The sequence below is a fragment of the Schistocerca serialis genome, chromosome 2, assembly GCF_023864345.2.
Source record: "Schistocerca serialis cubense isolate TAMUIC-IGC-003099 chromosome 2, iqSchSeri2.2, whole genome shotgun sequence".
Lineage (NCBI taxonomy): Eukaryota > Metazoa > Arthropoda > Insecta > Orthoptera > Acrididae > Schistocerca > Schistocerca serialis.
In genome coordinates, this window is record NC_064639.1 from 951,184,874 (window position 1) to 951,210,633 (window position 25,760).

The 25,760-nt window shown below is 43.7% G+C and overlaps 1 long non-coding RNA gene across 1 annotated transcript in view; it reads right to left on the bottom strand.

Moving 5' to 3' along the window:
* The window catches only part of LOC126456515 (uncharacterized), an 845,506-nt gene that overhangs the window by 689,047 nt on the left and 130,699 nt on the right, over positions 1–25,760 (bottom strand). The gene's annotated exons all lie outside the window — the stretch shown is intronic.

Sequence of the window (25,760 nt, forward strand, 5' to 3'; positions counted from 1 at the left end):
TCTGACAACCTTGCTAAAGATGGCAGAGGAGTGGACAGAAGTTCAGCGCACCCTCTTGTCCTTGTGGTGGGAAACTGCCGCTAAAGGCGGATGAATCAGTAAGGGTCAACGGCATGGGGATGCAGAAGGCAGTGGAACATAATGTGCACCCACAGGACACGTGGCCTGTAACTGAAATAGTGTGAAATTGATCTCTCTTTTGGCAAAAGATTCAGCAATAGCCCTCCATTCGGATCTCCAGGAGAGGATTGCCGAGGGGGAAGTGATCCTGAGAAAAAGATTGAATGACCAACGAAACGATAACTTTCTACCAGCCGGGGCGTGGAAAGTCAGAAGCTTGAACGTAGTATGGAAGCTATAAAATCTGGAAAAGGAAATGTAAAGGCTCAATCTAGATATAGCTGGAATCAGACGTAAAATGGAAGGACGACAAGGAATTCTGGTCAGCAGCAGGAAATAATACAAATGGAGTAGGATTTGTTGTGAATAGGAAGTTAGGGCAGAGAGTAAGATACTGTGAACAGTTCATGGATAGGGTTGTTCTCATCAGAATTGACAGCAAACCAACACCGACAAGATAATTTAGGCATACATGCGGACGTCGCAAGAAGAGGATGAAGAGATAGAGAAAGTATGTGAGGATGCTGAATGGTTAATTCAGTACGCAAATCTAATAGTCCCGGAGGACTGAGATGCGGTTGTAGGGGAAGGAGTACAAGAAAGGCTTCTGGGAGAATATGGGCTTGGTACTGGAAGTGAGAAAGGAGGAGGACATATAGAAAAGTTAAAAGTACATTCGGTGAAATTAATAGCAAGGGTGGTAACATTAAGAGTGCAATGGGAATTCCACTGTTAAATGCAGAGAAGAGAGCCGATAGTTGGAAGTAAAACACTGAAGGCCTCTATGAGGGAAAGGCTTGTCTGGTGACGTGGTAGGAGAAGAAACAGGAGTCGATATAGAAGAGATAGAGGACCAGGTATTAGAATAATAATTTAAAAGAGCTTTGGAAGACTTACGATCGAATAAGACACGAGGGACAGAGGATCAGAATTTCTAAAATCATTGGCGGAAGTGGCAACAAAACTACTATACCCGTTGGTATGAGTCTGGCGATATACCATTTCACTTTCGGAAAAATATCATCCACACAATTCCGAAGGCCGCAAGAGCCGACAAGTGTGAGAATTATTGCACAACGAGCTTAACAGCTCATGCATCCTAGTTGCTTACAAGAATAATTTAGAGAAGATTGGAAAAGAAGATTTTGTTTTGTTTTTGTTTTTGTTTTTATGGCGCAAAAACAAGTAGGGTCATAGGCGCCCATGTCATAATCGTAGAACACGAAGACAAAAAAGAAAAACGACTACATGTTAAGCACAATCGACGGAAAGAAAGTTAAAAACATGGTCTTGGAGCAAGGTCCATAAAATACGCCATGAAGAAACTGAGGTAATGAATTAAAGATTAAACGTTCATCGCCATACTGATACGACGGATAAAAACTAAAATGCGGTCGACAGCCCGAGCGTCATTCGCTAAAACGGCTGATAACATAAACGAGAACGTAAGTGGTTAAAAAAATTGCATTCCGTCAGGAAATGGCGAACATTCAAAGATTAAGGTGAGCGTGTGTTATATGACGATTAGTTTGTTTTTAGGAAACATAAAGGCACCAGAAAGGCAATTCTGAAGGTAAAGGCACCAGAGAGGCAGTTCTGACGTTGTGGCTTATAATGGAAGCAAGACTAAAGAAAAATCAAGTCGCGTTCATAGGATCTGTCGACTTGGAAAAAGCGTTCGACAATGTAAAACGAGGCAAGATGTTTGAAATTCTCGAAAAAATAGGGTTAAGCTATAAGGAATGATAGGCAGTATACAATATGTGCAACAACCAAGAGAGAATAATAAGAGTTGGATATGAAGAGCGATGTGCTTCGGATTAAAAAGGGTATAAGACAGGGATGTAGTCTTTCGCCGTTCGCCCCTACTGGGCAGTCTATACATCGAAGAAGCAATGGAGGAAATAATAAACGAGGTTCAAGAGTCGGATTAAAATTCAAGGTGACAGGATACCAATGATACAATTCGCTAACAACATCGCTACCCTCAGTGAAAGTGAGTAAGAATTTCAGGAGCTGCTGAGTGGAATGAACAGTGTAATGCATTCAGAATAAGGACTAAGAGTAAATCGAAGAAATACGAAAGTAATAGGGAGAAGCAGAAATGAGATCAGCGAGGAACTTACTGTATCAGGAATGGGGATCACGAGTAGACGACATTAAAGGATTCTACTACCTATGCAGCAATATAACACATGGCGGTCGGAGCAAGGAGGACATCGAAAGTAAACTTGCACTGGCAAAAAAGGCTCCTGGCCAAGGGGAGTCTACTAGTATCAAACATTAGCCTTCATTTGAGGAGGAAATTTCTGAGAATGTACGTTTGGAGCACAGCGTTGAATCGCTGTGAAATATGGACTGTGAGAAAACCAGAAAAGATTAGAATCTAAGCATTTGAGATGTCGTGTTACAGGAGAATGTTGAAAATTAAGTAGACCGATAAGGAAGGAAGTTCTCTGCAGAATCGGCAAGGAAAGATATATATGGAAAACACTAACAAAAGAAGGGACAGGATGATAGGACTTGTGTTAAGACATCAAGGAATAAATTGTATGGAATTTGAGGGAGCTGTAGAAGGTAAAAACTATAGAGGAAATCGTAGACTGGATTACACACAGCAAATAATTGAGAACGTAGGCGGCGAGCGTTACTCTGGGATGAAGGGATTGGCACAGCATAGGAATTCGTGGAGGGGAGCAGCAAACCAGTCAGAATGGTGATGAATCACAGGAACGAAAAAGGAAGTATGGCTTAATAATGACCCCTTGATTTCTTGAACATGCAACTCTCAACATTATACTCCTACTCGCCCCGTCTCTAGTGTGTATACTGCGCTGTGGGTGCTTCCTATGTGGAGGATCTGTAGCCGTCGAGGTGGCATACTGACGCAAAGAAGGCGTCCCAAAGAAGCTGGTGAATTTTATTCGTCAGCGGCCGTGAATAGCTGGTCGGCACACAATTGTCCCACGCCAGACCCATGTCCTTTGCTCATCGCCCGGTGTGCCAGCCTGACGCACATAGGTCGAGGTCGCCACTTGGTGGGACTGATGACTGACCAGGAACAATCTCTTAGCAACTTGTAGTCCAGCAGCTTGCTGATGACGTTGCTAAACGAAATTAAGCTCTTCGGCTCCACATTGGTTCCAAGTCCGCCGAGGAGACTGTCACGGCGTTGGCTATAGTCGTAAGTCTTCGAACCAATCATAGTACAAATTCCAGAGCTGCTAAGTGATGAGAGGCGAGTATTTGGAGTTGCTCTGGCTATCTGTTTTACGACAGCAGCCTGCATTCAGCCACTTAGGTTACTGGAAGGGCATCTGTGTGCCACAGGGTGTGGGGACTAAGCTCACGCTACACCATACTGTGGCACTGCAACGTGCAGTGACAGAGAACAGATTTTCGTACGCAGCTCATCTGTGCACACCTCGACGCGTTGTGAAGTCTGGTCTGTGGTTGTTGTCGCAACAACGTAATCGAAATTTTTATGACCATCAGTATAAGTACGAGTTGCCAAAACAATAATAAATTTTCATGATTTAATAAACCTTGTCATTACGTAATAATATGAACTACAGAGAGAATTATAAAACTAAATCTGCTTCAGTAAAGAAAGAAATACGAAAAATTAAAAGGGAAATTTGGGACCGATATTTGAGTGAAATAGAACATGATATTCATGGAAGACAAAACATAGCATACAATATTATGAACCATTTGAACGAAGAAAAACGAGAAACTTCACAATTCAATCTAACAACCGAGAATGGATGGTTAGGATACTCCAAATGTCTGTAGTCTGATAGTGAAGATGAACCAGGAATAAACACCAATACCACTAACTCTGTAAATCTAATGACAATGGAAGAGCTAGAAAATGTGATCAAAGGAACAAAAAGCAAGAAGTCGCCCGGTACTGATAATATAAACATGGGGCTGATGAAATACGCATCTCATCAACCAAAGCGTAAACCCCTAATTTTTTTGAATGTTTGCTCTCTCAGTGGACATGTACCAGACGAATGGACTGAAACTTTGTTATGCCGTGTTTACAACAGAGGCGATAAATCGCAATAAGTATGCTAAATTCTTGCTACAAACTGTATGCTAAAGTTATAAACATGGGTGAAAGCGCGTATGTTAGAGGTACAACATGGTTGTAGGAAGGGCTGGTCATGTTCTGATTGTCTTTTCACTTTGACTCATATAACTGAGAAAAGAACGGAATTTAGATTGCCAGCTTACTATGTTTCTATGGACCATGAAAAAGCGTTTCAGAAGGTGGAGAGTAAAATGCTATGGCAGTCATGAAAGGAATCGGGAGATCCAGCACATCTGATTACGGCAGTTCAATCATTATACAAAAATAATGAAATAAAAATGCGTTGTGTGAGGAATGGGACGGATTCTGTCAACATCAATTAAGGATCATTGACGATATCATTCGTGAATGACTAATTTTATTAAATGACTCATTGAGAAGTGACAATTTTAATTTTATGATGATAATGTTTGTTGATGAACAGATTATTAAAGAAGAATCTGAAGAAAAGGTTCAAATTTCAGTACATGAATTAAGTCGAATTACCGTTGAATACAGAACGAGAATACCGGAAGAGAGAAGTGATAGCATTTTAAGAATTGGAAACCATAAGGGCCAAATTCTCTTAGATGGACAAATAATTGAACAAGTAAGAGAGTTAAGGTGTTTAGGATGCAGTTTTAAATTTACCAGATCGGATGATGGAGAGCTAAAATCGGCCGCACTCAGACATTACTGCAGAACTACACAATGTACACAAAAAAATAACCTACGGAAAGAAGTATGCAGAGTAATAGTGTTACATTTGCTGCTGTGTAGTAGCGAATGTTGGACACTAACATCTACATGTACATCATACTCCGCAAGCCACCTAGTGGTGTGTGACGGAGGGTACTTTTTGTACCACTAACTGAGCCATCCAAACCTGTTCCATTCGCGAGCAGCGCGTGGGAGGAATGATTATCGGTAAGCACCTGTGTTGGCACTAATTTCTCGAATTTTCTCCTCGTGGTCACTACGCGAGACGTATGTAAGGGGAAGTAATACGTTGTCCGACTCTTCCCGGGAAGTGCTCTCTCGAAATTTCAATAGTAAATCTCTCGGTGATGCACAACGCCTCTCTTGTAACGTCTGCCAATGGAGTTCGTTCAGTACCTCCGTAACGCTCTCGTACTAACTAAACGACCCAGTGACGAAACGTGCCCCTCTTCGTTGGATCTTTTCTATCTCTTCTATCAGTCCTATCTGGTAGATACTCCAGATATATGATCACTACTCAAGAATGGGTGGCCTTATAAGCCACTTTCTTCGTGGACGAGTTACATTTCCTTTCCTGATCAGTTACGACGAATCGAATCACCAGAGACGAAGTTCCTCCGTTTTGTGGCGGGATATTCATTGTTGGACCATAAAAGAAATGCATAGACAAGAACTAAATGTGAAACTGTTACGAATATAATTGAAAAATGCCGACTGGAGAGACCATGAAACTTCCTGGCAGATTAAAACTGAGCGCCGGACCGAGACTCGAACTCGGGAGCTTTGCCTTTAGCGGGAAAGTACTCTACCACCATTTTTAAAATTCTTTATTGATCTCGTTTTGTTCTATATTCTTCGTTGTATTTGTTCGGGGTGGACGTCGCATAACCCCAGTTCAGCTTTAAATTCGAACATTTTAGGTTAGGCTTTACAGTGACTGTTATTGACATTAAATGAAACAACAAGTTTACTGTTACCAGTCACTGTTTATTTATCTCCATGAGCGTTTCAAAGGTTTAAACCTCCATCAGCAGGTGGATTTACATTTGTTAATGTAACATATTAATGTAACATATTAACAAACCTTTGAAACGCGTCGCGGGGATAAATAAACAGTGACTGGTAGCAGTAAATTTGTTGTTTCATTTAATGAACACCAGTTTAGGTTCTTCGTTGACCCGTTCACTCAGTTTTTTCCATTACAGAGGGTAGTTAACCCTCTGACCGAAAACGCTGAGCTACCGTGCCGGCGAACCATCTGAGCTACCCAAGCGCGACTCATCACCCGTCCTCACAGCTTTACTTCCGCCAGTACCTCGTCTCCTAACTTCCAGACTAACTCCAACTCCCGCGTGGAGAGCTTCTGTGAAGTGTGGAAGGTAGGAAACGAGGTCCTGGCGGAAGCCAAGCTATGCGGACGGGTAGTGTGTCGTGCTTGGGTAGCTCAGACGGTAGGTCACTTGTCTGCGAAAGGCAAAGCTTCCGAGTTCGGGTCTCGGCCCGGCACACAGTTTTAATCTGCCAGAAAATTTCATATCAACGCACACTCAGATGCAGAGTGAATATTTCATTCTGGAGAGACCATGCCCAACGTACGTCCAACAACAGAATAACTAAAGCGGCAATGCAATATAACTCAGTTGGAAAGATGAACGTTGGTCGTCCGTTAAAGAGACGAAGAGTTCTCAGGCGGAACTGGCCAAAAGAGCTAATCCTTGGTAAATTTCAGCAGCTGTGTGGTGTTTCGCTTACACAGGCGGCAGCCCCACACCTGGTAGCGGACTAGGTGGGACTGCTGGGCCTTTGTCGCCTGCCAGTGTTCTCTCGCTCAGCCTTCCTCCTCGAAGTTCTCTCGCTCAGAGCAGCTCCCTCGTCCGCTGCCCTCGCTGTACAAAGGATGTCACCCAAAATTAATTACCACCCAGCTGCCACCGGATCTTAGGCAACGCGCGTCATTTAAAATTAATCACGCTTTGAAGCGCCGTCCGTATCGGCAGACGGCCTTAGTAGGGCCGTCGTAAATAACAGCGGGCGTAAAACGCAGCTCGCTTCCGGGACGGGAAAGTTTAAATTCCGGCGCTCAGGTCTGCCCAGATGTTACGGGGGATGAGTTTCCTCCACAGCAACTGCTGTCCTGCCAGGGAACTTCCGTTATAAAAGGAGCCGCGCTGAACGCAAATTCCTAAACAGCAAACCGCAGCTCGAACGCCAACTCTCAGTGCGGTAAGAGGTATTTCATTTTACGAGTGGCGTTCAGTAAGTAATGCAGCACATTTTTTTCCTGGGAGCAGGTTGGTTTTATTCAGGATTCCAATATACCACGTTATTCCTCATACTTTTAGCTATGAAACACTACTTTTCAACATACACCAGGACTACGAAAGTCATGGGGTAGGGGTATGCACGTGTTCATACAACGGTAGTATCACGTCACAATGTATAAAACGGCAGTGCATTGACGGACTTGTCATATGTGCTCAGCTGATTCGTGTGGAAAGATTTCCTACGTGATTACGGCCCGCACGACGTGCATTAACACTTTCAATGCAGAATGGTATTTGGGGCTAGACGTATGGGATATTCCATTTCAAAAATCGTTAGAGAATTAATTATTCCAAGAACCACAGAGTCAAGAGTATGCCGAGAATACCAAATTTCAGGCGTTACTGTCTGGCGCAGTTGTTAGATCGGTTACTGCCGCTACAATGGCAAGTTATCAAGATTTAAGTGAGTTTGAACGTGGTGTTATAGTGGGAGCACGAGCGATGGGACACAGCATCTTTGAAGCAGCGATGAATTGGGGTTTTCCCCTACGACCATTTCATGAGAGCACCGTGAATATCAAGAATCCAGTAAGACATCAAATCTCCGACATCGCTGTGGGCGAAAAAAGATCCTGCAAGGACGGGACCAACGACGACTGAAGAGAATCGTTCAACGTGACCGAAGTACAACCCTTCCGCAAATTTCTACGGATGTTGAGCCATCAACAAGGGTCAGCGTACGAACAGTTCAACGGATAATCTTCGATATGGGCTTTCGAGCCGAAGGCCCACTCGTGTACCCATGAAGACTGCACGACACAAAGCTTTACGCTTCACCAGGGCCCGTCAACACCGACGTTGGACTGTTGATGAATGGAAACGTGTTGCCTGGTCGTATGAGTCTCGCTTCAAATTATATCGAGTGGATGGACGTACAGGTATGGAGACAGCTTCAAGAATCCATGGACCCTGCATGTCAGCAGGGGACTATTCAAGCAGGTGAATGCTCTGTAATGGTGAGGAGTGCGTGCATTTGGAGTGATATAGGACACCTGATACGTCAGGATACGATTCTCAGAGGTGAAACGTACGTAAGCACGCTGTCTGATCACCTGCTTCTATTCATGTCCATTGTGCATTCCGTCGGACTGGGCATTTCCAGCATGACAATGTGACCCCCACACGTCCAGAATTTGTAGAGGGTGACTGCAGGAACGCTCTTCCGAGTCTAAATACTTCCGCTGGCCGCCAAACTCCCCCAGACATGAACTTTATTGAGCATGTCTGGGATGCCTTGCAACATGCTTTTCAGAAGAAATCTCCATCCCCTAGTACTCTTACGGACTTATGGACAGCCCTGTAGGATTCATAGTGTAAGTTCCCTCCAGCACTGCTTCAGATATTAGGCGATTGCATGTCACGTCGTGTTGCGGCACTTCTGCGTGCTCGTGGGGGCCCTACACGATATTAGGCAGGTGTACCAGTTTCTTTCGCTCTTCAGTGGATATTTTGTTGTAAGGAATGTGCTACAGAACCAAGCACTCTAGTGAATAAGGTAATAACCACAATAGACATGAAATGTTTTTATGCCTAATGTTCATTCTGATCAGCTTTTTGATTAAACTTTCCACTGCTGATCGAATTCTTTTGCAAATTCTAAGAGGGTAATGGGGAAGGTTAATAAAAGAGAGTGGAGATTACATTTAGATATTTAGTTGAAAAATTATTTGGTTAGCAAAATGTTGGCCATAGTTGCGTAAACTGTATCCCCATTAGTGGATTAAACCAGACTTCTACTAAAAATGACTAAAGCTACTGATGCGATTCAGAGAAAGAAAATGGTTTGGAAGAAAGTGAGTAAACAGTGAAAGGTTCCAAAAGCAGCACTTTTGATGCTGTCCAGCACGAAGTATGGTACGCCACAGGAAGCAGCAAAAACAATATAAGAAGACAATTTTGCGTAAAGATCTTGAAGAAGAGCTATTTTAGTATTGTCTTGCTTCGGAAGCTTCTTTCTTTGAGCTTAATCGTTATGACTTATGAAGAATAGCCGGAGAAGAGCAACCTTTCAAAGACGAAAAAATTGTTAGACGGCTTCTTAAATGCCACATAACCCAACTGTCGGAAACAAATCCGGCAGCAGGGTTCCTGGGTTCAGCCAAGGAAATGCAGGGAAATTCTGTAACCATCTGGAAGATGTTTTGTTGTACCTACTTTGAAATTATATTATTTTTTCTCTAGTTTAATATCTTTGTTCAAATTAGTCTGAAGCTATTTTGCTTACTTTTGGGAGGTTCCAGTTTCGACAAGTTTCGGGTTTCTTTAAATAACTTTTTCCGTAATAACGTTTAATGATGAAACTAAAATTTAAATAATGCATATATTTATGTTTTTGATTATAATGTATTAGTATTGTCTGCTTTTTAAAAAATCTGATAATATTGGGGTCCGGTTATGAGTAATTTCCTCATTCTTTATCTAGTGAAGTACAAACACGCGAATGAAAACTCCTCTCTGTAATCAGCAGCATCTCTGTAACCGATAAAAATTGGACGCTGTTATATGGACTGTTTCATTCGAAGTAGTCTATACAATCACATCCTAAAATATTTGCTATTCCTCCAGGAAAAACCTTGTATAGGTCCATATTTTAAAAAATGTAGATGGTGCCGTAAACTGGATCCCATAAACATTAAAAATTAAATGTGTACGGCAGTGAATTCCCCGCACAGTTCGCTATAACTCAGCGATAACCGCAACTCGATATATCCACGCTTGGCAGTGTTGGGTCAGAGTTGGCCGCCTCGCCATGCGTAGTGCTGCAGAGTTCATTTCTGAAGAAGGAAGAAAATAGAAAAAAGGGAAATGGCCTCAAGGCAGATGACTTGGAAATAGATTGGGAAGAATTAGTCCCGCAGAAGGTTTCTGACAGAACATTTTCCTTCATTGCGCAAGATAGCAGATTCAGCAACGTACAGTCGCCTACTACGCCCGAAGCGGAAGGAGTTGTTATCCCCGGAGAGGCACAAGCCGCTCCGAGTAACCCTTGGTTTGTGCTGTAAGCGATCCGCTGCGCCGCGAGCGCAGCTTTCCAAAGCTATCGCCGACCTATGAGATGGGCCCTTATGCGATCTTAACGTTCCGCCTTGTAGCGGTATTTGACTTGCATTCTGCTGCGGAAGATGATAACCACTCACCGTAGCCGAGCTGAAACCCCGTTCGTCTGCTACCAAAGCGATTTGTAGGGATAAGATAATACAACGTACTCATCTGCTAAGCATCCATAAAAGCCTGAGCCACGACCAGCCATATACTCAGCATGGCACTGGATGTCGTACCAATATTGGCGACTTTGCACTCACTGAAGCGCGGAAGTCCGAGGGAACACCAGGGAAGAGACAACACCATACAAGCAGCGCCAGGCGGGCGCGGACGGCAAAGAGAACACCCAGCGCCCTTTGGGCATAAATACTGGACAATATCCTCCAACACGGCCCCGCCGCCGTTCTGCACCAGCCTGATGAAGCTGCACCAAGTCACTGACGACAAGGCGCAGCAGAGGGCCAAACAGCAACGCATGCGTTGCCGCGCCGACCTCTTATGTTACAGGGAGGAAGCCACTGCGGCCGGCCCAGGAGACTACAAGCGAGCCCAGCCGCAGCACCCGGACTGACCCAGCTAACGAACACGCAGCACATAGGTAACGATGCACGATACCTCACGCTAACCACCCCTCACCTTGCATGCTCTGTCGCAGCTAGCAAGCCGCTACTGCCCTTACTACCCGTCCTACTGTCGCAGAGGTTTTTTCCCTTGGCGCTGGCCTTGGCACTTTTTTTTCCTCCGCTCTTACAACCGCTACCCTTCAATCGTTTTCGACCACTTCTATCTCCTGATGTACCATGTTAATGAGTAATCTTACCCAGACGCATGGATAACATCACAGCCCGCATCCTGTGACGCCTGATTCAAAAACTAACATGTTTACGGAGGTGACAGTAGAACTTTTGGTTTGGTCACCACGTTGGTGTGGGCGTGGAGGGGCCCCATCCTTTCCAACACGGCAGTCTCAGGAAGCACCTGAAGAAGGCAACGAGTTACGTGGCCGAAATATTGTGGCAGAGCGACACAAACATCCGGCAGTAGACCCGATTACTCCACATACCAGGATCTCGCCGGGAAAGCCTGAAGAGTTACATCGAAGGTTGACATGTTGAACAGTATTAACTACTCTGTCTAAATATAATGTTTATTTCGTTGTAACGCATCTGAAAAATGAAAATGGACACTTACTTTATGGGCACCCTGTATTATATCTAGAACGCCAGTTGCCGATGTTGACATCTCCTCAGAAAGATTGATTGGTTGGTTGGTTTGTGGTGGTTGAAGGGACCAGACTACAAAGGCCATGAGTCATAAGGGAACCTGGGGGAATTTCGCCGAGTGGGAAAGAAGTAGAAGATAAAATATTAGCGTTTGTGCAAGTTGAGTCAGTAGAATGTGCGGCGTCGTGTACGCTCGACTGCGCAGACAATGTACGTGAGAAGTACAATGATAATGATACGTGCTTAACAAGTATAACCGCGTAGTGCATAAGGAGAACTACGGATATTCAAGGAAGGACAAGGTGCACTTGTTACAAAAACTGGTAATTTGCGCGTTTCCAGGATTTACAGGATGTGCATGATAGTGAGCTACTGCCTTATGCATATCGATTGCGTGCGATATATATTACATTTCAAGAGAAGCAGTGGATGGCAGCATAACTTCAAACAGTGCTACAGAACTGGAAGTCGGAAGATAACGAAATTTCAAACGAAGCATCAAATGACGATGCACAGCAGACTACGGAATCTGCAAACAAAATTGTAGATGACATAAACAAACTTATCCCATCGTTGCGTAATCGGGTTTAGAAGAGGAAATTTATGTGAAAGGAACCCTGGAAATTAGAGGTACCTAAAGAGCTATCTCAAGATCAACTGACATCATAGCTTGAACTTATTCGTATACAATTACGCCGACTGTTGATCTAGATGGTAAATTGGCTGGAAAGTTATTTATTATGCTGCGAGAAGTTGGAGGTGCTCTGCCTCCTACAATTCTGTCTCGCGTGCGTGATCTTGCAATGGGAGAACCGATAGAGGTACTCAAAGTACCCTCCGCCACACACACCGTCGGGTGGCTTGCGGACTATGGATGTAGATGTAGATGTAGAACGGGAGCAGGGAGTATTTACGATAACAAGCAGGAAGTGGGAAAATGGACGTAAGAAAACTACAGCTACGGTGTGAGCACTACTTTTGGCCAATCTGCGTGTAAGAAGTCATACTCCTTTAGAACAAACTATCCCTCCTGACAAGTATGTGACAATGCAGTCCTTACCACTGGAGAAATTCAGCCTCTGGATGTTTGAATTTTTTGTGCCTATAAAAGATTTTACCGCACTTACGCAGCTACGCCTTGAAGTATAGCTAATTTCACGATCAGGTCCACGGCAGACTGTTTCGCATTGGGTTGCATACCAACAAAAAAATGGTTCAAATGGCTCTGAGCACTATGGGATTTAACTTCTAAGGTCATCAGTCCCCTAGAACTTAGAACTAATTAAACCTAGCTAACCTAAGGACATCACACACATCCATGCCGAGACAGGATTCGAACCTGCGACCGTAGCGGTCACGCGGTTCCAGACTGTAGCGCCTAGAACCGCACGGCCACACCGGCCGGCTGCATGCCAACACAAACCATCAATTCTCATCGCTCCGTTACACGAACATATTTCCATAGACATTCTTGAAGAGTGTATACCTAACTGAACGTCCTGCATTGTTTTTGTTACTCCCGAGGAGTTAGACTTCGATCTTCTTGGTGCGAACCTTTCTGATCACTATGGCTTGCTATTTTTCATTTTTGTTTATGGTACAAGTCATTGATTTGTTTTGAATATTTCTTGAATGCTGACGATGGCCATTTTGTGAACTGTAATACATACATCCCACAGAAGATCGGTCTCTGCAACTCCCGGACACGCATTTTCTGATGCCCTCCAGATGCACGTGGTGAGTCATTAGCAGTTAATATTTTTCCTGTAAAATTACTAACCCAAAACTTTCAAATGTGCCTTGCTAAAGATTGAATTTGCGACCTCGCACTCAAAATGCTCCTTGTGCGTATAAAAATTTTTATTTTCTCTACTGAATGAACAGAATTCACTAAAAATTTGACAGAGAGCGAATTTCCCTAAAACCTCAACTGAATTTACAGCAATTGTCTGTTACACTGCGGGAGGTAACAAATTATAATCAAGACTGCGTGGAGAAAATAAAACAGGATTTTGTCGTCTGGATAGGTCACGAATCGAAATTTTCCTAGGCAACAAAAGTTACTTTGAGGGACAAGTACATTGCGATCAGCTCAGAATATGGATGATACTACCGCAACTGCGACACTTACATTTTCCAAAAATCTGCTCCCCTGCCGATCAGTGCAAACCGGCGACTGGAAGACGAATTCTCCCCGAGTTTTGGTTCACAACTATCAACTGCCCATCTGTCAAAAAACTCCTCATGGAGGGAGCGACTCAGTGGTGTTGCCACTGAGACGAACGAGAATATTGGCTTGCTTCTCGTAAAAGTAGGTGATCACAGCAGACACTTCCCTCACAGAGTGAGCAAAACGCACATTTAGAAAAATGAGCATTTTTATTTCGGGCAACTGTCGACAGCATGGATATACTTGGAGGAATTCATGATACACAATGTGCTATTTGTTCACTGTCGGTTTCGGTCATGCACCATCTTCACAGTGGCAAAATATCTATTGTAACAACTTCACAAATTAAATAGCTTGTATGTCATGTGAAGTTTTCACAATAGATATTTTTTTCCACTGTGAAGATGGTCCAAGATCGAAACCGGTACTGGATAAATGTATTGCAAGACAGCCTTTCTCCGAGTAAGAAACAAGTGCTTAGTACTGGCATGAAGCAGTGTCCCACCAAATGGTCAATCCCTTCGCGCCAAGCATGGTGGCGAGAGTGGATACTCCATAATGTTCGAGCAAAAGTAGCCGACTGTCACACGCTGGTCGGGAGGCGTCATAACCACCTGTACTTTGATGTCTGTACAGAAAAGGCAAAATAAAAAGCTCAGTTATTCTATGGGGGCAACAGTGACGGCTTGGCGTTCCTTGCCCCCCAGTGAAAGCAGGTGAATCCTCACTCCGTCAAAAGCACAGAAAGACCCGCGACTCCAGTTCTGCGAAAACTGCTCGTTTCCCCGTGGCCACTTGAATGACTGACCATCTTCTGTCGACAAGTTGAAACTTGAGACCGCTTCGGGAGCTCACTTTGTCAGTCTGAATATATGCTAAACTTTCCTCCCAAGCAAATATGCCCAATAGTCTCAATATAATAACTATGAAGTACTGAAGGAAAATGAAACAATAACGCATAGCCACATGAGACAGTCATGTCGCAGCATATGCTCAAAATGGTTGTACTGTTCAGTAACGAATTCTCGAGCTCGGTTCATCATGTATGGGGCTAACTTGCGGAGCGCGATGACACTTCTGTTAACCAACTTTGATTCCATAACGAACAGTTGTGAACAGAGACCGTAGATTATAAGGAACGAGAGGCACACACCAATCAGTCGCAAACCCATTATGTGTTGTTTTTTTATGTGTGTGAACTCCTATGGGACTTAACTGCTAAGATCATCAGTCCCTAAGCTTGCATACTACTTAACCTAAATTATCCTAAGGACCAACACACACATCCATGCACGAGGGAGGACTCGAACCTCCGCTGGGACCAGCCGCACAGTTCATGACTGCAGCGCCTCAGACCGCTCGGCTATGCCCGCGCGGCGCAAACCCATTAGTTTTTATTACTCATGCATCTCTAGATTTCGACTATAAATGGCCATCTTCAGTGAATTTGAGTTACAATCCAACAGACTCGCAGCAGTACATGTCACCATACGATTTTACTAGTGTATAGGCCTCAGTTTCCTACTACCTATATACCATTAAGAAAGACTGGTCACGTGTACTGCCGCGAGTGTGATGGGTTGTAACTCAAATGCAGTGAAGATGGCTATTTATAGCCGAAATCTAGGGATGCATGAGTAATAAAAACTAATGGGATTGCAACTGATTGCTGTGTGCCTCTTCTTCCTGACGCTGATGTTTATATTTAGTTCTGTCGGTGCCTGCGTTCTGCTTTACATACACTTACTTTAAGGAAGCCCCACATAAAGTCAGGAGATGTTAAACCAGGAGAAGGTGGGGGCCACAATCGTTTGGAGATAACTGGATCGCAAAATAATTCTTAGGGAATCAATTGTATCATTACGTGTGTGAGAAGTGGCACCATTTTGCTGCAGCCGGCAATAACGTCATCTGCTGTAAGAAGCAAAATAAACATTGTAAAGATGTTCACTATAGTTGCAAAGAAATTAATGTCCACTATTAGATAATGCTGCAGCTGCAAAGAAATTAATGCCCACTATTCTACTACGTGATACGACACACCACATTACAATTTTCTGTCAGTGCAAGGTAATTTCATGAAAGACATGTGGGTTTTGGGCAGAGAGGATGAATACCAGAAGAAGTAAACCTCTTTCTATGTGAATACACACATCTGCTGAGAATTCCGATCGCACTGCAATGCGTCACAGATACTCTGCCTCCTCCTGTGTTACCTCTCACGCGATAGTAGCAAGTGCAATTTTTCAACAGTGCAATCCTCACCCATGCATGCAGTGGGTCTCTACTAAGTGTCTGCGTGATACTGAAGGGCTCGCATGGCCAGGAACATACCCACATCTGCCCCCAACACAACATGTGTGGGTCCAACTAGAACATCATCTCCGCTGCAATGCCATTACCCATGATATTATCAACCACAGGTTACAAAGAAATGTGGGCCAGTTTGCTTCAGGAGAGGATCCAGTGTCAATACGACATCCTTCCCCACTGAATCAGTGATTACATCATGGAAATGGGAGGCGGGGGTCGAGTGGATTCGATTCTGTAATCACTGAAATAACATCGCATACCCTCTCAATCTGCGAAATTTCATTTCGTCTGGTTCGCCTCGCCTCCGACCACCTCCGCCCTTATGGGTGTTTCGCTTTCCTTTTCAGGTCGGTGTTTTTATTTCGCGTAACACATTAGCGTTGCAACGTGAACCCCGCCTTCCTATTTTTTGCAATCGAGGTCTGTTATTCTGTTAGTTCAGCCTGTCCGTCGAATCTCTGTGTGTCTGAACCGTGTTGAAGTCTCAATGGTGTATCAACATGAATTTTATCAGCTTCGCTTACTGGTTTGGTTCTTCTCTCCCAGTTCTTCGAGAGCCGTGACGGCTCCAGTTCATTTTATCTTTGCCTTCCCGTTACCTTCTTTCGCAGGCGCCCCGATGGGCGGCGCGAATATGACTTGCCGTTTTCGTAGATGGTCGCTGGCTCACAGAGGCTTGAAATAGGCTGGCAGTGGGCTGTGAGGTGAGAAGAAGCAGGAGGGGTGCAACGCAAGGATATCACGCGTGGATTTTCTTTCAGCCGTTAGCTTCGTTTCTGCCGAGATGGATTTGCCACTCCTTTGGGTAGTGGCAATCACATGGCTGAAATGAAATGTCGTGTGTCGAGGGCCTCCCGGCGAGTAGACCCAATCACCTGGTGCAAGTTTTTGAGGTGAACCTACTTCGGCGACTTGTGCGTCGATGAGGATAAAATGATGACGAGGAAGACGACACAAACACTCAGTCCCTGAAAGGAGAAATCTCCAACCCAATCGGGAATCGAACTCCCAGCTCCCGGCATGACAAGGCTGTCCACTCAGCTACGGTGGCGGACAATCATATTGCAGTATCGACGGTGTCTTCCTACGGCCTTCAGTGGATCTGTACTTTTTCGTTTATCCATGCTGTGCAGACCTGGACGCTTACAGTTTTTTGTCGGTATTGCACGTGCTTTGATGTCTCGGCGTCTGCTGTTGGTACCTTATGAACCACTGGAACATTTTAATTGACGGTGCTTACTCTTGCCCGCAACCGTGTTGTACCTTTGCATCTAGCCGGCCGATGTGGCCGTGCGGTTCTAGGCGCTTCAGTCTGGAACCGCGTGATCGCTACGGTCGCAGGTTCGAATCCTGCCTCGGGCATGGATGTGTGTGATGTCCTTAGGTTAGTTAGGTTTAAGTAGTTCTAAGTTCTAGGGGACTGATGACCACAGATGTTAAGTCCCATAGTGCTCAGCGCCATTTGGACCTTTGCATCTATTTAATTATTGGAAATTTTGGGTGTTATGACTGTCCCTGTGCTGGCGATAAAGTGACGAGACATTTACTTGCTGTGGATTACCTAGGCCATAAGCCGTGCAGCACTTGAAAATCCCTTGTTTTACTAATGAAACTCATCTTTCGCCTCATGTGTATGGCAATTTGGTAAACTGGAAATTTGTAGTAAGTTCTATGGAACCAAACTGCTGAGATCATCGGTCCCTAGACTTACAAACTACTTAATCTAACTTAAACTAACTTACGCTAAGAACAACACACACACCCATGCCCAAGGAAGGACTCGAACCTCCGACGGAGGGATCCGCGCGGACTGTGGCAAGGCGCCTGAGACCGCACGGCTACCCCGCGCAGCGGCAATTATGTGTTTAAGCTTTAGCGTTTAATGAAGGTCTTTATCATTTTCATTAACTGGGTCATGAGACGTGTGGCATAATTCCTATTCACAGAGTCTGAGATTTTTTTTTTAAGTTTGTAAGCGCCCCATAGCCTTGTGAAGTGCGAGCCCGACATTTCGGCGGCTGCCCGTAGCAAGAGCCTGTTGCTGTTGTGCCCCTACACGTGTCTACCAGCTATGTATCAGGTGTGTCCGCTATTGCTGTAGTGGAACTATTCACCTTGGCGGCTTGTCTCCTTTACGTTAAGTTTCACCGTTCCCTTCTTACGGCTCTAATGTTTTTGCTTTAATATTCTGCCTAAAGCCTGCCTATACGTGGGCGATGTTGTAATTAAACTTTAGGGTTGTTCTTTTGCCTGTGGAAATATTTGGGTTTATACTTGATTTGTTGAGGAAATTTTTAAAGTAATTTCCATTCTGATTGCCATCTCCTTAGATTTCAGTTTTAAATTGTAACTCACTATTTTTTGCTTGAGCTTAATTTGTCACGGTATCCGTTCTTTGGATGTAAGAAAATTTGTCAGATCTGCAGTATGTATGTATGTATGTTTTGTATTAACAGTTCTTAACTTAATGGTTGTAACTGTTTAAGAATACTGTGCAAGAGCTATCCATTACTTAAGAGTGGTTTTATTATGTTTTATTTTTTTTATTGTTTGCTGGCACTAATTCCTTGGGGTAACAAGAACTGAAAGTTTACACATATCAATCGATGGTTAAAATTTAAAGAGAGTTACTTTAATTTAACAACTTCTTACGTTCAGAGATATTTGGTGATTACTGCATTTTATTTGATGTTATGATATTCACTGTAACTAAATGTGATCATTCAAAGGACAAATGATGCGAGAATTGTAGACCTACCCTTCCTATCCCACCCTGTATCTAAAGGTTTCACTGCGATATTTTTAAACATCCGTTCACTTTCATATACGAGAATGTTTGTCGCATACATTGCGATTCTCAGTTGCCGTGTCGATAAACACAATTTCCTCGTCTGCCTCTGCCCGTAAACGCACACACGTATGACCAGACCGTTGCACGCCCGTCTGCGGCAGGTCAGACAACTTCATTATACATTCCTGACATTATCAGTCCGGGGCGGTCTGCAACGTATAATAATTGAAGAAAACTTCATAAACCAAAATCACTAAAAAAGGTATTTCATTGGATGTTAACGGCAAGTGCACATGCAATGTGAACCGACTTGCAACATTGATGGACAGTATGCTGTAATAATTTTAAACCATAAGATCCGAAGATAGCATAGCTCTGTCGAAACCAGTCATGAAATAAGTTTTTTTTTAGGTTTTTTCACTTATCACTTCTTCTTTGTTACAAAGGAAAGGAAGAAACTAGCTGCCACAGTGCAGTTAAATACATCAGTGGAGAAAGTTGAAAACTTGTACCGGACTGGGAGTCGAACCCGATTTTTCCGTTTTTCGCGAACGGTCTCCTCGACTGCCTCGGCCAACCGGACATACTACCTGACCGAGTCATATTTTCAGCTTATCCACACACTACTGAGGTAGTGCCCCCGCCCCTGTCAGGGATCGTGCCTGGAGGGCTGAGGCGTTCAAAGTGACCGATCGCGAGCGACGGAAAAATCCGGGTTCGAGTCTCGGTCCGGCACATCTTTTCAACTTTCCCCATTGGCGTATTTCACTGGCCAGTGGTAGCTAATGACTGTCCTTCCTTTGTATCACGTTCATACACGGTGTTTCCGTAAGACAGCGCAAAAATTTAACACGAGGTAGAGAATGATCGCCGGCTGGAGTGGCCGAGCGGCTCTAGGCGCTAGAGTCTGGAACCGCGCGACCGCTACGGTCGCAGGTTCGAATCCTACCTCGGGCATGGATGTGTGTGATGTCCTTAGGTTAGTTTGGTTTAAGTAGTTCTAAGTCTAGGGGACTGATGACCTCAGATGTTAAGTCCCATAGTGCTCAGAGCAATTTGAACCATTTTAGAAGATGGTCAACTGAACAATTTGAGGTAGGGAACACGGGACCGGAGAAGCCAGCTTAAGGCGATAATAGGAATAAAATCGCAGCACTGTGTACTTTTTTATTTATATTAGTTACAGTTATCTGAAGGTACAATCGCTTACACAATGGACGTACCATTTGAGCTGTATCTTACAAAATGTGCCGAAACTGACGCCCATCAACCTCAATGCAAAGCGACGGAAAAGGTTCTGATCCACCCTGACAAATATCTGTGGTATGTTTCGAATCACATCACAGGCAGCTACAATTCTGGCAGCTAATTCCACCTCTGTACCCACTGGGGTCTCCTGCAAATGGTTCAAATGGCTCTGAGCACTATGGGACTTAACTTCTGAGGTCATCAGTCCCCTACAACTTAGAACTACTTAAACCTAATTAAAATAAGGACATAACACACATCCATGCCCGAGGCAGGATTCGAACCTGCCACCGTAGCGGTCGCGCGGTTCCAGACTGTAGCGCCTAGAACCGCTCTGCCACTCCGGCCACGGGGTCTCCTACACAAGTGACTTTAGATATCCCCATAGGAAATAATCGAGGGGATTCAGGTCTCGTGACCTGTTCGGGATCTTACACGACTATTAACGCCGACAAAAAGATTAAACAGAGTAACGACGGCTGCATCAGCAATCCCCAGTTAAAGGATATGGATAGGTAACATTAATGGCCGCTTACTTCTCACAGAACGGATGATGCAACTGTCGGTGTAACAACGTCACAGTGTTTGATACCTGCTCCTGTCTTGCGCTAAAATCAAATTTCCACGAGAAAGTATTCAGGTTCAGAATTAGGAATGTTTCAGGTTTTCAGTTCAAGAACACTATGTTTTTGTTGTTGTGGTCTTCAGTACTGAGACTGCTTTGATACAGCTGTCCATGCTACTCTATCCTGTGCAAGCATCTTCATCTCCCAGTACCTACTGCAACCTACATCTTTTTGAATCTGCTTAGTGTATTCATCTCTTGGTCTCCCTCTACGGTTTTTACCCTCCACGCTGCCCTCCAATACTAAATTGGTGATCCTTTGATGCCTCAGAACATGTCCTACCGACCGATAACTTCTTCTAGTCAAGTTGTGCCACAAACTCCTCTTCTCCCCAATTCTATTCAATACCTCCTCATTCGTTTGTGATCTACCCATCTAATCTTCTGCATTCTTCTGTAGCACCACATTTCGAAAGCTTCTATTCTCTTCTTGTCCAAACTATTTATCGTCCATGTTTCACTTCCATACATGGATACACTCCATACAAATAATTTCAGAAACGGCTTCCTGACACTTAAATCTATACTCGATGTTAACAAATTTCTCTTCTTCAGAAACGCTTTCCTTGCCATTGCCAGTCTACATTTTACATCCTCTCTATTTCGACCATAATCAGTTATTTCGCTCCCCAAATAGCAAAACTCATTTACTACTTTAAGTGTCTCATTTCCTAATCTAATTCCCTCAGCATCACCTGACTTAATTAGACTACATTCCAATATCCTCGTTTTGCTTTTGTTGATGTTCATCTTACGTCCTCCTTTCAAGACACTTTCCATTCCGTTCACATGCTCTTTCTAGTCCTTTGGTGTCTCTGACAAAATTACAATGTCATCGCCGAACCTCAACGTTTTTACTTCTTCTCCATGGATTTTAATACCTACCCCAAATTTTACTACTTGCTCAATATACAGATTGAATAACATCGGGGATAGTCTACAACCTTGTCTCGCTCCCTTCCCAACCAATGCTTCCCTTTCATGTCCCTCGACTCTTGTAACTGCCATCTGGTTTATGTACAAATTGTATATTGCCTTACGCTCCCTGTATTTGACCCCTGCCACCTTCTTAATTTGAAAGAGAGTATTGCAGTCAACATTGTCAAAAGCTTTCTCTAAGTCTACAAATGCTAGAAACGTAGGTTTGGCTTTCCTTAATCTATTTTCTAAGATAAGTCGTAGGATCAGTATTGCCTCACGTGTTCCAACATTTCTACGGAATCCAAACTGATCTTCCCCAAGGTCGGCTTCTACCAGTTTTTCCATTCGTCTGTAAAGAATTCGCGTTAGTATTTTGCAGCCGACACTTATTAAAGAGATAGTTCGGAAATTTTCACATCTGTCAACACCTGCTTTCTTTGGGATTGAAATGATTATATTCTTCTTGAAGCCTGAGGGTATTTCGCCTGCCCCCTACATCTTGCTCACCAGATGGTAGAGTTTTGTCAGGACTGGCTCTCCCAAGGCTGTCAGTAGTTGTAATGGAATGTTGTTTACTCCCGGGGCCTTATTTCGGCTTAGGTCTTTCAGTGCTAAGTACACTATATAGTTTTGTCAATTAATAAAGAATATAAGAACAATATATTCTTCATTAATTGACAAAACTACCCTAAAGCATTACACTACTGCTCGCTGTTACTATTTCCGGTCCTAGTAAGTCTCTGGTGTTACTGCTCTTCCCCCATTACAAGAAGCTGTGTTGCAACAAGGTGACGACAGCGTTATGGATGGACTGTTCCCCAACAGCCTCTAGGCCTCTAGCCGATTTCTCTCGTGCTTCTGGCTGGAGTCTCCCACCCTGGTTCAAATGGCTCTGAGCACTATGCGACTTAACATTAGAGGTCATCAGTCCCCTAGACTTAGAACTACGTAAACCTAACTAACCTAAGGACATCACACACATCCATGCCTGAGGCAGGATTCGAACCTGCGACAGTAGCGGTCGCTCGGTTCCAGACTGTAGCGTCTAGAACTGCATGGCCACTCCGGCCGGCCACACCCTGGTATCTGACGTTTCGTCGATGATGCTGGCTGATGGCGGCAGGATGGACCGCGTTGCCGGAGACCGAGATGAGTGTTTGCGGTCCTCTCAAGTCTCCGCCTCAGCCCCAGGTCTCTCACCTTGTAAGGGCCCGCTGTCACTGTTAACTGTTAACCTGCGCCTTCCCAGCAGTTCCGTTATTAACAGCGACCGAAGTGACGATACCACTGATTAGTTTTTACGGCTTCTGTTTCTGTAATATATTTAGCTATGAACTGACTAGAATCACCCGGTATGTCTGTGGGTTCTTTGATTGCTCTAGAAGATAGCGGAGTGCAACCAAAACATATGAAATATTGGTGCACTTTATAGCAAGGATGATAAAAAGTTTTACTTAAATTTATACGATCCATTGCCACACCAACCTGACGAATATTTACACTGCATTTGAGTTTTAAAGCATCACTTCATGCCCACATTAACTACACTCTTTTCTTGAAGTACAAAGTTCTCCAAGTTCAGAATTAGACGATGTTGGCTGCTTGATCTGAGGTCGCGATCTGGGGCCGAGCACTACTCTCGTCGAATATATATATTGACCTCCGAGCGATGGCACTGCGGTGTTGGGGGAGAGGGCGTGGCTTCCCCAGCGCCTCCTATTCGTCGTTGTGGAAAGTAGCGAGACATCGTTAACTTCTGCGGTATCGATGCTAAGTGCCAACTGTGTTAAGGCACCGCGATCTTTGAACGATACCACGTATTTCAGCGCCACTTGGCCACAAAAATATATGGCTTAAATTAGTCTCTGCAGTTCTCTTCATCGGTATTATTAAATCTAACTTTGTAAATACTCCTTAGCTATTTTATAAACATGCTACTTGCAACTCCCTCGTTACGTGTCCACCAATGACAGGCTCTTTGCTTGTATTCGGGGCCACCAGCTTCCTCCCGCCCTCGTTCACTACGCCACAGCTACTAAGGTGTCGATATTTGGTCTCTTAACACCTCACTTCTAGAGACAGGAAAATTTAGTGAAAACGATAATGCAAAAAATAACGAGAAATTGGCAGTTTTAAAAGAAATGACGCGAAGTTGGCGATTTTCACGTGATATAGCGAAATTTGTAATTTTTACATACAAGAACGTTGTACGTCTGAGGACGGAAGTTTACTAATACTCGCGACTGATTTGAATGTTAAAGCTGCATTTGAAGTTTGAACCTCCTCAAGGGTAAAGTTCGTATACAATATTAAACTGACTGACAGTTGATTCCCCATGTGTCGAGCTTTGCTGTCACGAAGAAAACAGCATCGACAGTGGCAAAAATAACACGGAATATGGTAAAAATGTACAGAATCTGACAAAAAACAATATCAGTTTTGCAAAAAAAAAAAAAAAAAAAAAAAAAAAAAAAAAAAAAAAAAAAAAAACGCTCCGAAACTGACGAAAAAGCACAAATTTGGCGAAGTAAACAAGAGGTAATTTGGCAAAGCAAACAACACGGAATTTAGAAAAGCACACAACACCAAATTTGACAAAGTAAACTACACAGAATTTGTCAAAGTAAATAACACGATATATCGTAAAAATAACAGCGAATTTGACACAAAATAATATCAGTTTTGCAAAAAAAACTGATTTGGCAAAAAAGACAAATTTGGCAAAAAATTGCGCTTACTTTGGTTATACATACACTGAATTTGACTAAAAATACACCGAAACCGACAAATAAATGTTGGGTTGGGTTGTTTTGGGAGTGGAGACCAGACAGCGAGGTCATCGGTCTCATCGGATTAGGGGAGGATGGGGAAAGGAAGTCGGCCGTGCCCTTTTAAAGGAACCATCCCGGCATGTGCCTGGAGTGATTTAGGGAAATGACAAATAAATGTACCGAATTTGGAAAAATATTAAGTCAAATATGGTAAAACTGTGGGAATGAATTTGGTAAATGTATTCACTAACTTGCGAAAATAACACTGGATTTGGCAAAATAAAAAGCACCAAATTTTGGAAAGTAACCAACACCAAATTTGGCACAAAGTAACACCGAATTCGGCAAAAAAATTATACCATATTTTCCAAAAAATAACATTGAATTCGGGAAAAATGAAACACTGAATTCGGTAAAAAGTAACACTGATCCTACAAAAAATAACATCTGATTTGCCAAAAATTACATTGAATTTGGTAAAAAATTACACAGAATTTCACAAATAACATACTGATGTTTGACAAGAAACAACACTAAATCTGGTAGGAAAGTAGCAACATAATTTGGCGAAAGTATTAAAAAATTTGAAAAAATAACAATTGACTTGGAAACGCAAACAACAACAAATTGGGTAAAGTAAACAAACCAAATGTGGCAACGTGAGCAACACTGAATTTTTCAAAAAAGTGAGAAAAACCATATGTGACAAAAAATAACATCGATAAAGCAACAACAACATCAAAGTTGGCAAAAAGTACCTAGAATTTAGCAACTGAGTGACACTGAATGTGGGAAAAATGTAATAACAAATTTTAAAAAAAGAATTTTTGACAAAGGGACAAACGTAATGTGGCAATATATAATACCGAATGTGGCCATAAAATAAAAAGATTTTTTTGTCTGTACATACTACACAACACTAAAATTAAAGAATCAAAAAATTATTCTGACTGTGAAACGTATCCGTTACAGTGTGACGACAGTACTGAGCACGTACAACCATCTTTCAGTAATCGTGAGAAATTGGCTAAAAGTTGTGGCTGGGCTAACTTTTCTGTGGGCGTGTTTCCCGGGGCCTCGGCAGTCCGCCAGCGTCGCCTGCAGTGAGAACGCGCGCAGCATTGCCCGTGTGCGGCAAGTGGTCTGCCACTGTCAAAGCAGGCGCGACCGGGCCGCGCATTTGATTACACAGACGGCTCGGACCGGTCGGCCAGTGAGGCGGTTGGCCGGCTGTTTGCTGACGGCGCGGGTCAGCAATCACAGAGGCGCGGCGTGCGTCCGCGATCGATGGCGGCGCCTACACGCACGCCGACACGCCCCCCGTGGGGCCCCACCCGCGGGCCGACGTCGGCACTAGCCGAGTGCTGCTGGCTGCCCTCCAGTAAACAGGAGGAGCAGTCGTTAATCGCCCCAG